This window comes from Lagenorhynchus albirostris, unplaced genomic scaffold (assembly GCF_949774975.1).
Source record: "Lagenorhynchus albirostris unplaced genomic scaffold, mLagAlb1.1 scaffold_238, whole genome shotgun sequence".
Lineage (NCBI taxonomy): Eukaryota > Metazoa > Chordata > Mammalia > Artiodactyla > Delphinidae > Lagenorhynchus > Lagenorhynchus albirostris.
The window spans coordinates 97452-110980 of NW_026783627.1; the positions used below are offsets into that span (position 1 = coordinate 97452).

At 48.6% G+C, this 13529-nt stretch overlaps 2 pseudogenes; one reads left to right on the forward strand and one right to left on the reverse strand.

Annotated features, from left to right (window-relative positions):
• The first annotated feature begins 4280 nt into the window (after window positions 1–4280).
• LOC132514369 (U2 spliceosomal RNA) lies at window positions 4281–4386 on the forward strand (annotated as a pseudogene).
• An 853-nt stretch (window positions 4387–5239) lies between these two features.
• The window catches only part of LOC132514366 (UDP-N-acetylglucosamine--peptide N-acetylglucosaminyltransferase 110 kDa subunit-like), a 46172-nt pseudogene continuing 37882 nt past the window's right edge, over window positions 5240–13529 (reverse strand).

A 13529-nucleotide genomic window follows, 5' to 3' on the forward strand; every position in this document is an offset into this window, starting at 1 on the left:
ATATGAGCTCGTGATGGCGTTTCTTTGGGGGCAGGAGCTCATACAAGAGGTCTGTTGTTTCCTGGCAGATCTGTCCTCTGCCCACTTGGCGTGGAGGTCTCTCTGTAGAGGTCCAGGCCTGGGCACGAAGAAAGAGCCCCCCAGGGGCCTAAATGCAGATCGTGCGCCCCCGGTGTCATTGGGGCTTCTCTGGTCATCGTTCTTCCCTGTGACTGTGGGGACTTCCTCCTGCTTGGCCATCCCTTGCCCGCTCTCTCCCAGGGCCCTCAACACCGTCTTCTCTGTGCTGTAGTTCAGGACACAGCTGGGTGTCGTGGCCGGCACTGGCTGCCCCCGTGCCACACTGACAGTGACTGTGTCCACTGCGGACACTGAGCTGCGGGACGTGGTGGAGGTGCGAGCACCCATCACTGCCTTCTTCCGATGGCCTCGCCTGAAGATGGAGATAAGGATCCCCATAAGGGGTGCAGCGTCTGCGGGATGGTAGAATGGGGTGTCAGAGACTCTGTGGCAAAGCGCAGATGGCAGAGTCACTGGACACTTGTGGGCCGGCCTGCGAGTGGATAGCCGGCCATAGACAGCTGGTTGACCCGGGCCGGCCACGGGAAGTCGGTGGGCGCGGGGAGCGGGCTGGGGGCAGCCGAGCCCTCCTGGCAGGTGCTGGTCCCCCAGTGCCCGGGACGAGGGTGAGGGGCAGGGCCTACCTAAGTAACTGCTCCTAGAGAACTTGGGTGAGGTCGGTCCGTGAATACAGAGCTGGGCTCCGAGCACTCTCCTTCAGCTGCCAACTCGGCCAAAAGCGGAGTGCGCTCTCTTTGGCCTGTTGCCTTTTTATACTCTGAAACCTGTGAGCGAACAATGGGCGTGCGTTGGCGGGGCGCAAAAGTTTAGGGAGGGGTGGCGCATGCGCAGAGTACACGTCAGGCCCTAGGGCGCACAGGTGAGGATGCGCGCCCCTGGACCGTCTAGCGCTTCTGAATCTCCCGGGGGTCTGAGGGCTGGAGGTGTTTGCCTTGAGGGTGATGAGCTTCTTGGCAGGACAGCTGGTCCTTCTCCCCTGGCCGCGCCCCAGTGCTGTCGGGGTAACTAACTGTACTGGACGGGATCCCCGCCCAGCAAAGTGGAGCAAGGTTGCTGGCTGTGCAGTTCCCACAAGAGGCGGCAGCTTTGGCAGCAGCGCCTCTGCGTCCTCCTGCCCTTTCCCCTGGCGGCACTGGAGGGGAGTCGCTAAGAACGGAAGTGCCCACACCATCCAGATCCTGCTGGGGTGACACCTGAAGTGGTGACCAGGGCTGGCTGAGAGGGCCATACTTACCATATGGCCCAAAAACCCACTCCTAGGCAATTAACCAAGAGAAAAACTTTTCACAAAACACATATGTGAATGTTTTAGCTATCTTGTCCACAATTCCTAAATATAGGACTATTGAGGTTATCCAATTTTCTTGAGTTTGTCATTTTTTAATTGTTCTTGGAATAACACTATGTATACATATTGTTTCACAGTCTAGAGTTAATATTTTACCAATTAAATAAAATTCAGCAGGCTTACATCCATATAGATTCTTTTACCTTCCACTCTTTGTTATAGCTGTCATATGTGTCACCTTTGTATGACGTCAATGCCACCCTCTGAGACTGTGGTATCCTTTTTTCATACATATACAGGGAATTCCCTGGCGGTCCAGTGGTTAGGACTCAGCACTTTCACTGCTGGGGCCCCGGGTTCAGTCCCTCGTAGGGGAACTAAGACTCCTTAAACTTAACCCCACTCTGGGGCAATGTCCCAGCCAGGCAGAAACTGCAGGTGGAGCTGGAGACCTTGAAGAGTTTGGCTATACTTCCAGCTCAGCCCAAAGCCCAAGGATGATTCTGGACTTTCATTCTGACTCGTGCATTTCAGATCTTTCTGGGTTTGGACCTGGTATATATGTCCCTCCCAGCCCGCCCTGCCTGCCCCTTCAGTTGTCACCCCAGCAGGATCTGGTTGGCTTGGGCACTTCTGGGGGTGTTTTTTTGTTTGTTTTTTTTGCACTTCTGTTCTTAGCGGCTCTCTCCTCCAATGTTACCAGGTGGGAGGGCAGGCGGAGGCACAGGCGCTGATGCCAAATCTGCCACCTCGGGCGGCGGCTGCTGAGCCACGTACCCTGCTCTCCAGCTTTCCTGCTCTGGTGGCCGGGGACCCATCCTGTACAGTTAGAGCCGGCCGGGGGAGAAGGGGCAGCTGCCCTGCCAAGAAGCTCATCACCCTCAAGGCAAACACCTCTAGCCCTCAGACCCCCGGGAGATTCAGAAGCGCTAGACGGTCCAGGGGCGCGCATCCTCACCTGTGTGCCCCAGGGCCTGACGTGTACTCTGCGCATGCGCCACCCCTCCCTAAACTTTTGCGCCCCGCCAACGCACGCCCATTGTTCGCTCACAGGTTCCAGAGCTGCATCCCAGCAACAGGCCAAAGAGAGCGCACTCCGCTTTTGGCCGAGTTGGCAGCTGAAGGAGAGTGCTCGGAGCCCAGCTCTCTATCCAAGGACCAACCTCACCCAAGTTCTCTAGGGTCAGTTACTTAGGTAGGCCCTGCCCCTCACCCCCGCCCCGGGCACTGGGGGACCAGCACCTGCCAGGAGGTTTCGGCTGCCCCCAGCCCGCTCCCCGCGCCCACCGACTTCCCATGGCTGGCCCGGGTCAACCAGCTGTCTATGGCCGGCTATCGACTCGCAGGCCAGCCCACAAGTGTCCAGTGACTCTGCATCTGCGCTTTGCCACAGAGTCTCTGAGACCGCATTCTACCGTTCCGCAGACCCTGCGCTCCTTTCTGGGGGTCCTTATCTCCATCTGCAGGCGAAGCCATCGGAAGAAGGCAGTGATGGGTGCTCGAACCTCCACGACGTCCCGCAGCTCAGTGTCCGCAGTGGACACAGTCACTCTCAGTGTGGCACGGGGGCAGCCGGTGCCGGCCACGACACCCAGCTGTGTCCTGAACTACAGCACAGAGAAGACGGTGTTGAGGGCCCTGGGAGAGAGCGGGCAAGGGATGGCCAAGCAGGAGGAAGTCCCCACAGTCACAGGGAGGAACGAAGACCAGAGAAGCGGCCCCGATGACACCGGGGGCGCACGATCTGCATTTAGGCCCCTGGGGGGCTCTTTCTTCGTGCCCAGGCCTGGACCTCTGCAGAGAGACCTCCACGCCAAGAGGGCAGAAGACAGATCCACCAGGAGACCGCAGATCGCTTGTATGAGCTCCTGCCCCCAAAGAAACGCCATCACGAACTCATATATCTCCACCCGAGGTTTCCTACCAGTGAAGAGAAGGAGGAGTCCCGCCATACCGGAAGGGCTGCTCGAAATGTCTGCAAAGAAAGGGAGCAAGGAGGGCCCTCCGTCGCCCTCTGCAGCTCCGGTGGTTTCCCAGAGGAAAAGCCAGCCTGACAAAGATGTAGAGGCAACAAGAGGGCAGAAAGGGCCCTGGAGGAAGGGCTCCCGCACATCTGACAGTCCCAGGCCCCGAAAACGCAGGATTCCTCTGCTGCCGCACCGGCAAGGGGAGCCTCTGAGGCTGCCCCCCGGCCCTGAGCTGGGTTTCCCTGTCGCCACTGAAGACCTAGACTCCGAGAAGGAAGCAGCGTTCCGGCGCATCAGCAGTGAGCTGCAGGGTGAGACCTAGGCCATTGGGGGCCTGGGCACCATGCAGCCTCCCTGTCCCTTTCTGCTGCCTGCCGCAGGGGCTGCTTCTCCGCAGAAAATGTTTCATAGTTATTTCTATTTTAATATGATCATGGTACATTAAAATGTATTAGTGCTTGCCTGTGAACACTAAGGTCACTTGTAATTTTCTATATTGTTCTATATTTTTGTGACTAAAGGCATTACTTGGGGGAATTAAAAGAATATCTTGAAGCGATTTTGGCTTTTGATCTGCCACTAATTGCTATTTAACCTTAATTCAGGGGTCGGATTCTTTGACCCAAGGAAACAGAATAGTATAAAAAGAAAGAATGTGAGTGTCAGATGGTGGCAGTGATTAAGTATAGCAAGAGACGCCTGTGCAAAAGTTACTGTTGGTCCCAGAAGACTCTCACTTAGCTGTGTGACCCTGGGCAAGTCACTTCACCTAAATCTCTGAATTATAGGGCTGTGCTGATGATTTAAAAGTGACTGAGCACGGTGGACACTCGGAAATCCTGGGTTCTCAATAAAGCCACTGCCCTGCTCTTTGGTCCTTTGGAATTACTAGATTAGTAAAATTTATACTTGACAGTAATTTTAGCTTAAAGTTTATTTTGTCTATTTCATCTCAGCCTTTTGGCTAAGATCAAGTGTAGGATCTGTTCTTGTCAATTTAAATAGCAAGAGAAAAGAAAGGAAAATAACGGGCATGCCCCCACACTCTTCAGACAATAGGAGCCTCTTAACCTGTTCCTTTGTCCAGAGACACAGGCCATTTCTCAGTGAAGGCCTCTGCCATCACTGAGGTTGCAGGGGAGATGTGGTAACTGGGGAGAAAAAGACCAATGGGGATGACCCCCTCACTCCTCAACATCCAAGCCCCCCACTTTCTCACTTGTCTGGCTAGAAATAAAAGGTTGATCCCATGGTTTTAACTTTCAGCTGTTGCTGGACTTTGCGTGCCTTGCCTAAGCTGGGAGACAGAGGCAGGAAAAAAACCCCACCATAATCACCCTGTTATGGGCTGTTATTCAACTTTGGACTTCCAGGCCCCATCTGCCTGTTAGCGTTCACTTCTTAGAGTTTCAAGTGCATGCTGTTTGTCCTCTACCTTGCCCCACGCGGCTCTCAAGCCCTCGTAATATGACCACATTTCTCGTGCCACATGTAAACATTCTAACACTTTGCAGATACTGAATTAAAAATCTATTATTTACATTGACTTCACCATTTTCATTTTCCTGGTGTGTTCAGTAGAAAATTCAAAATTACATATGTGCCTGGCATTATGTATTTTTTGGTGAGCAGTGATCCAGAGGATGGAAATGTATGCCTCCTTCGACTCCTTAAACTTAACCCCACTCTGGGGCAATGTCCCAGCCAGGCAGAAACTGCAGTGTGTCTTGGAGAAGGTCTTTTGCATTGAGATAGTAGGATGCTCTTTTAGCTTCAAGAACTTGGATGTTGTTGAGTTTAACATGGTATAAATTCAAATTAGAGTGTTTTAATTTTAGGATGTTAAAGGTAATCCCCATGGTAAACACAAAGAAAATAGCTATAGAATAGTCCCAAAAGGAAGTGAGAAAGTAATTTAAATATTTTATTGTAAGAAATCAGCTAAACACACACAACGAAAGATAGGAATGCAGGAAATGAGGGGCAAAAAAGCTTTGGGCAGATGGAAAAGAAACAGCACAATAGCAGAAATAAGTCTTTTTTTGTCAGCAATTACTTTAAATGTAAATGCATTAAACTCTCCAATCAAAATACAGAGACTGGCGGAATAGGTAAAAACATATGACCCAACTATATGCTGTCTACAAGAGACTTACTTGAGATCAAAAGACTCAAGCAGGTTGAAAGTTAAAGGATAGAAAAGGGAATTCCAAACTCAGTGAGAAAACTCAAATAGTAACCAAGAGAGCAGGAGTGTCTATACCAATATCAGACAAAATAGACTTTGAATTTAAAATGGATCAAAGAGTTAAATATAAGAGCTAAACTATACAAATTTCTGAAGAAAAAAAGGGATAAATCTTCATAGTCTTGGATTTGGCAATGAACTCTTAAATATGATAGCAAAAGCACAGGCAACCAAAGGAAAAAGAAATTGGACGTTATCAAAATTAAAATCCTTTGTGTTTCAAAGAACACCATCAAGAAAGACATAATACAACCTTCAGAATGAAGGAAAATGTTTGCAAGTCATATAGCTGATAAAGCCTAGTATTCAGAATATGTAAAGAACACTGGCAACTCAACAATAAAATGTCAAATAACCAAATTTTAAAAATGAGAAAAAGAATCTGCATAGATACTGCTCCAAAGAAGACACAAATTGCCAATAAGCACATGAAAACATGTCCAAAATTATTAGTCAAAATTATGCAAACTGAAACCACAGTGAGATACCACTTCATACCCAGTATTGTGCCATATAATTTTTTTAAAAACAAGGGTTGGCAATGATGTGGGGAAATTGGCACTTTCAAGCATCGCAGGTGCAAATATGAAAAAGAAAATAGTTTGGCCGTTCCTCAAAAAGTTCAACACAGAGATACAGTATGGCCCAGGAACTCCACTCCCAGTATATGTCCAGGAGAAATGAAAAACATATGTTCACACGAAAACTTGTACATGAGTGTTATATTGTCATATCATTATTCATAATAGCCAAAAAGTGGAAACAACCCAACTATTCGCCAACTGAGGAATGGAAAAATAAAATGTGTTATATCCATACAATGAATATTATTCAGCCATTAAAAGGGTGAAGGACAGATACATGCTACAACCTGGATGCACCGTGAATACATTTTGCTTACTGCAAAAGTCAGACACAGAAGTCCGCACATTGTGTGGTTCTATTCATATGAAATGTCCAGCATAGGAAAATCAATAGAGACAGAAAGACCCAGGGCTGGGGTGAAAGGGGAGGACAGAATGAGAATGACTGATACTAGGTATGAGGTTTCTCTTGGGGATGATGAAAATGTACTGGAATTAGAGATGTTGATTGCAAAACCTGAGTACACTAAAAGCAGCTGAATCACACAGTTAAAAAAAATGTGCATTGATGGAATGTGAATTATATCTCAATCAAAGGATAATATGACAACATTTTTATAGTCATTACTCTTGATCAGTTTCAGGATGGAATTCTCACAGTGACTTCAATGGAGTGGCTTGTATGGGATGATATTTGAGGCTCAACCCTTTGGGACTAGATGTTCATTTTGAGCTGTTGAATGACGGTGAGGGCCAGCCAGTATATTTTCTTCACGGAGGATCAATCCCCATATGTATCCTTGGTTTGAATCCTTGTCTTTTTCTCTTCATATTCCTGAAACAAGTTCCTAGGAAATACATTCACAATAGTGAGAGGTGTTGACATCTTCCTGGCAAAAGTCTTAACTTATTCACAGGTCAAACTTCAGAGCTCCTTATTACTAGCTGCCCGGGGAGTCCCCTGAATCAAAGTAGGGCTTATGAAGATGGACCTTGCATTTTAGCGTGCACTTAAAATACCCAACAGGCTGATCACATGGGGAAAATAACTTTATTTACATGAGACAAGTACAAAGTCAGCACAACACAATGAGGGAGAGTATGGGTGCTGGTGCCTGATGGCCTGAAATCAAATCCTATTTGAACGCCACGTGTACCTGGGAAGGTTAGTTACTTAGCCCTTCTGTTTCTCAGTTCCCTGGCCAGGGATATGGAAATATTAGTAGGACCTGCTTATTCGTATTATGTTCTGAGGCTAAAAATTAGTAAATACAAAGCCTGAAGAAAAATGATGGGTACTTCATAAGTGCTACCTACATAAATGTTCAAGTATTAAATGCCTGGAAGAATAAGTAGGTCGTCTCCAGAAAGGGCACCTAGGAGGCTACAAACAGGAGGATAGAGCCTACTTTTTCACATTGATGACATGAGTAAGAAGTTTTAGAGCTCATGGAAAGAATATTATTTCTTGTGATGCACTGTGGGGTGGGCAGAGTAGGGGCTGCGACCCATATTTTATGGTTCAGGGCACTGAAATTTAGACAGATTGAGTAACTTGCCCAGAGTCACAACACTGATGAGTGATGGGTCTGAGGCAGGGGAGGGATAGAGATTCCTGAACACATGGACATGAGATCATGCCCTGGATACACAAACCAAGAGCTCTCCTCGCTCCCTTTCCCACATCCTCCTGCCCCAAGGATGCTGCAGGGAGACAGCTGGTACTCGGAGGAGGTGCCTGGCCCAAGAGAATGGCTCAAATCTGGACCCACCTCCTGGCTCTACGTTTCAATCCCTGACCCCAAATACAATGTCTTTCCCCCAAATGCAGACCCCCTGATGGACCGGGGTATCCAAATATGTGTGCATCTCCCCTCCCTTCCCCCTCAGCACTTGATTCTAGCAGCTGATTTGCAGTGAGACTTCCTGGTGGTCAGGTGACCACCCTGAATGACCAGTAGTCTACTTGACTCCCTAACTGACTCAAAACCCAGGACATTCCAAACCAACTGCCCACATGACAGTTGCACAGAGAATTAGCATCATCTTCAACTGATCAAACCTGGATGATGAGCAGTTAATATTCATTAGCTGGGAACAGGGTCTACTGGGCTGGTGTTTTGGTGGCTTAACAGATGAGGTTTACAGGCCCCCAGGGTCTCACTGACTAGAAACTGACCAATCATCTGAGCAGCTTGGACTGAGGCCTGGCTAAGAGCGGGCAGTGGCTGCACGGGCTCTGAGTGGGCACCTTCCCTGCCCAATCCTCCCTCAGCCAGATCCAGGCTCTGCTGTACAAACTACAGCCATTGCTCCTGAATCTACTTGCTGGTATTATTTCCACAGTACCTTCAATGGAGTGGTTAGTGGGGGTGCTATTTGTGTCCCTACCCTGTTGTTTGGCCAGATGCTGATTCTGATGTGCCTGAACCACCGCTGCGGATGGCCAGCAGATTATCTTGATCGCAGATGACATTCTTGTGCATCCTGTGTTTGACTCCTTTATAATCTTCCTTTTCTGCTTGGTACCCGAGTCATGATCCAGGAAAACACAACAAAAACTGAGAGAACTATTGATATGTTGCTGGGAGAAGACCATGCAGAGGTGTCAATTCATTCCCAGGTCACACGTCTGTTCTCTTTGTTCACCAGCCTCCTAGGGGAGTCTAGGGGAGTCAAGTGAATCGAAGCTGGGCTGAGAAGAGGGTGTTGCAATGTGGTGTGCACTTAAAATAGCCAGCAGGCTGACTGCACGGAGACATGACTTTATTTAGTGAGATAATACAGAAAGGGAGCACAGCACAGTGACCGACAGAGTGGGGGCTGGCGCCTGATGGTCTGGATTCAAATCATACCAGAAGCCACATGAACCTGGGAAAGTTATGCAGACCCTCTGTTGAGATTTTAAGTGACTTTCCCGGAGTCGCAAAGCTGATGACAGATGGATGTGGGACAGGAATGTAGTTGGTTCCCTGGGACAGAAATCCCTGAACCCCTGAATCCTCTAGATGGTGCTCTAGACCCCTGAGCCCAGGGCTCCCCTCCCTCCATCCCCCCAATCCTCCTGCCTGCCCCATGGTTGCTCCAAGGACAGGAGGGGTCTGAGCCAACAGGAGGGCCCATGCCTGACCCGCTGCCTCCCTTACATGTTGATCCCTGACCCCACAGCTCTTAAATATCCCTGAAAGAAGGTCCCTTGAAGGATCAGGGGGTCCCATCTACGTCCCTCCTCCCTCAGCGTCTTCACACACTGGGTGAGCCTCCTGGTGGTCTGACCAGTGGTCGGCTTGTCTCCACGTGGCTCAGAGCCCTGGTCTCTCCAAGCCAGTTGCCCACATGGCACGTCTCTAACAAATTAGCTTGGTCTTCAACAACCAGCCCTGGATGCACAGGTAGTGCTGATTAATGAGGACAGTGGCCTGCTGGGCTGTGCTTGATGGTATAGTGGGTGAAGCTGGCGTGACCCACTGTCGCCTGACTATTGATGTGAGCAACTGTCGGAGTAGCCTGGGCTACGGCCTGGCTGGGGAGGGGCCGTGGCTGCACTGGCTCTGAGGGCGCACCTTCCCTGCTCAACCTTCCTCATCAAAATCCAGCCCCTACAAACTCCTCATCCATCCCTAGACCCTGCAGTGGCACAGGAGAGAGGCCCATGCCCTTCTAGAGGGACCCCTCCATAGCCACAGCCTAGAGACCCCATCCCAGGACTGTCTCTGAGGATGACCCAGGCCCTCCTAATCTCTGTCACCAAATGTTCATTCCACTAACCCGATGGCATTGTCCCTTCTCTCCATGTTCCCAGGCAGCGCCCAAACACCCAGTGATCCTGTTCACATCAACCACTGGAAATACCGCCACGAAATCCCAGTTTCCTTCCTTTCTGAAAACCTCTAGATTTAGACTGCTAATATTTGCTTTTGGATTTTGACATCGACATTCAGAAGTGTTTAGCCTGTAATTTCTCCTGTCCTGTAATATCTGCTACTGGTATGACATCAGTATTCTCCTGGTCCGATGAAAGCAGTATGGGTGTGTTCCCTCTGTATCTGTTCTCTGGAAGAGTGTGTAGGAGACGGGCATCGTTTCTGTCTTAAATGTTTGGTAGAAATCAGAGGAAGCCACCTGGCCCTGAAGTTTGTTTCGTGGGGAAATTTTTTTGGCATCTCTTTCTAATTGAAGTTTCCTTGGTGTATTGTACAGGGCACAGATCTTAAGCGTAGAGCTTTATGGTTGCTTGTAAATATAAACACATCTGTTACCAACACCCAGTTCAATATACAGGACGTCCCCAGCACCCTGGCTGCCCCCTGTAGAAGGGGAGAAGAATAAGTGCTAACTTATTCAGTTATAAGAATGAAATCAGTTACTCCACGTATATTCCAAGTGCAGTGATTTACACACAAATAACTCAAAATGAGTGTGGCAGCACAATCAGAAAGTAGTGGAGGGTGCTGGAGGGCTGGGAGAATCCAGTCCCTTTGGGATTTCCGCTGTGGAGTTCGGGCCAGAGTAAGGAAGCTGAGGAGCTTCTCAGAAGCATCTGGGCTTCTACTGCTCCCCAGAGTGGCGCGCACATTGTAATTCACTGAGCACTCCCTTTGCGGAGGGTGCTTTTCTATACTTGTGTGTTATCTTACATAGAAATGTTTAAAAAAAAAGATCAATTTTGCTTGATGTAACAGCCTTTCACTGTTAAAAGTAAGACCTATATCTAAAATTTATGCTAAATCTGTACAGCTCCGACAGGACGTAACCGGCACTCACTAGCTGACTCAGGAGCAGAGGGGGAGCAGAGAGGCGGCCCTCCTTCCTTGGCCTCGTGTCTCATTTAAGCTGCCAGACGCTGCACAGGCTCCATCCCCTCTGAGTCTCAGGCTGAGGCCTCCAGGTCACAGTCGTCACAGGTGTCAGACCAGAACCTGCCACACAAAGGCAGGGACTGGAGTCAGTGGGGAGGTGGGCTTCCTGGGGTCGGTGTGTGGGACCCAGGGGGCTACTCAGACCCTGCAAGTGACTTTGGGCCCTGACATCCCCCAGGGCTCACATCCCCAGGGCACTGGGGCCTCTTTGCTGCTCTTTGCCAAGTGTGTTCTGGTAGCAGAGAGACCTGTCCTACAGGGGCGATTTAACCTGGGCATTTGGCCGGGCGGCGTTCAAGTGATTGGTCCCCTGAACAGTGAAAGTGATGCAGAGGAAAGGGGAGGCCTTGGGGCTCCAGGGTGAAAAGTGTGGGTCCCTCCCACCTGGGCGCTGTGAGGAGTGGGAGGTCTGATGACACAGGTGGGAGTAGTGACCCTGTCCCTCCAGCCCACACGCAACACGGCCCATCATGAGACCAGCACAGTGGAAGTGGGCAGAGAACCGCAATGTTCCCTTTTCCCCTAATAATCATTTTTCTTTCTTTAACACCCCAGCCAAACTTGCCTGTGCTTTTTAATTTAAAAATATCCTGATGCTGTGGTCATAGAATCATAAATTCTATAGCTTTGCTGTATCCCAACATGAAAAGTTTGTAGAAGACACTGCTTTTCAGCGTGTAATAAAACCAGATGTATTTGTTATCTAATTTTAAGGTCATAATTAACTTGGAATCCTGGCCCTTTAACTCATCCTAAATTAGCATTGCTTTGAATTGCCTTCATTTTGTGTGTGTGTGTTGTATTCAATTTTTACACATCTATGGAAAATCTATAGAACCTCAGGTTGAGAAATGGTGCCATGAGGTGACCCAGGCCCTTCAGTGGGGCTCCACAGAGGCTGCGGGGTCCCCAGGGGGTGGGCAAATCCCAGCCAGGTGTGGATCCTGCAGTGTCCCCTACCGGATGCCAGGGCTACCGCGTGCCCACAGGGATGCAGCAGCGCTGGGCCAGGTGAGCTGTCTGCTTGCGTGAGAAGAAGCCCCGGTGCCTCTGTCCTCCTCACCCTTTCCCCAGGACGCCTGAACTGGGGGGTACCAGGGCCACTCCAGATATCTCACCACACCTGGTGATTAACTGGGGATGTTGCCTGCTAACCTCGGCGGGTTGGGAGGGCAAGGCTGGGTCCTGCAGAGGGAGATGTGGAACCTCACCAGGGACACTCTTTACAAAGAGTGAACAACACCTCCAGGAGTGATGTATGTGGTGACCCCACAGACGCCTTCGGCCCCCCATCTAAACATAAGAGCCTGGCATCTTCAGGGGTTCTATGGAACAGGGACTGTTCCCTGGCGAGATGCACTCAGGTCACCCTCCAGTTGCCTGCGCAGATTACCACCATTCTCTTCTCTCCACCTTTTTGTTCACATGCAGTGGTGACCACCTCCGTGCTCTTCTCTGGCTTTTGGGTTTTCCTGAAGCGCAAAAAAAAAAAAAAAAAAAAAAGTCAGGGATGGCAAGGGAAGCACATACACTTATTTGCCTTCTGCTCTTCCTCCTACCCTCTCCACGCTCACATTTCCTCTTCTTGTTCTTCCTCATCCTTTTACTTCATCCATTCTCTTGAATCCAGGACAAGAGAATTTCTTTTTTTTTTTTTAATTGGATGAGTCAGTCTTCTTTTCCTTATTTATTTATTTTTAATGTCCTTATTGGAGTATAATTGCTTTACAATGGTGTGTTAGTTTCTGCTATATAACAAAGTGAATCAGCTATACATATACATACATCCCCATAACCCCTCCCTCTTTTGTCTCCCTCCCACCCTCCCTATCCCACCCATCCAGGTGGTCACAAAGCACCGAGCTGATCTCCCTGTGCTAAGCGGCTGCTTCCCACTAGCTATCTATTTCATGTTTGGTAGTGTATATATGTCCATGCCACTCTCTCACTTTGTCACAGCTTAACCTTCTCCCTCCCCATATCCTCAAACCCATACCGTTTTTATGCTAAGTTATATTCTACATGTACCTGGAAAAATGTTAAAAAGATTTTTAAAGAACTGCGCATCTATTTTTGAAGCTGATTTGCCTGTTCAAGGCTTGCTAGCACTTTATCCATCTCAGTGCTATTTCACTTAGTAAACAAATGCAGTTGCCATAATTGCTGCATATGTGTCTGTGTTCCCTTCTAGGTTATATGTTTTTGAAGTTAGAAACTATATTTATATCACAGCCCCTATGTATAGCACAATATCCATTGCTAATTCAGATTGTGCTTTAAGATATGAGACAAAATTTAAGACTTTTATTATAGTCATAAACATCTAGCAAACCAACCAGAAAATAAAAACTAATTTTCAATGGGTTGGCCAAGAACAAAAAAGAGAGGAATACCTAGTGCAAAATCATATCTCTAATAACTACTGTTGGATTTAGAGCACACACATGCTAAACTTATTTTAAAATATCTTCTCATCAAAGATTTGAGGTTGGACCTGAAAAA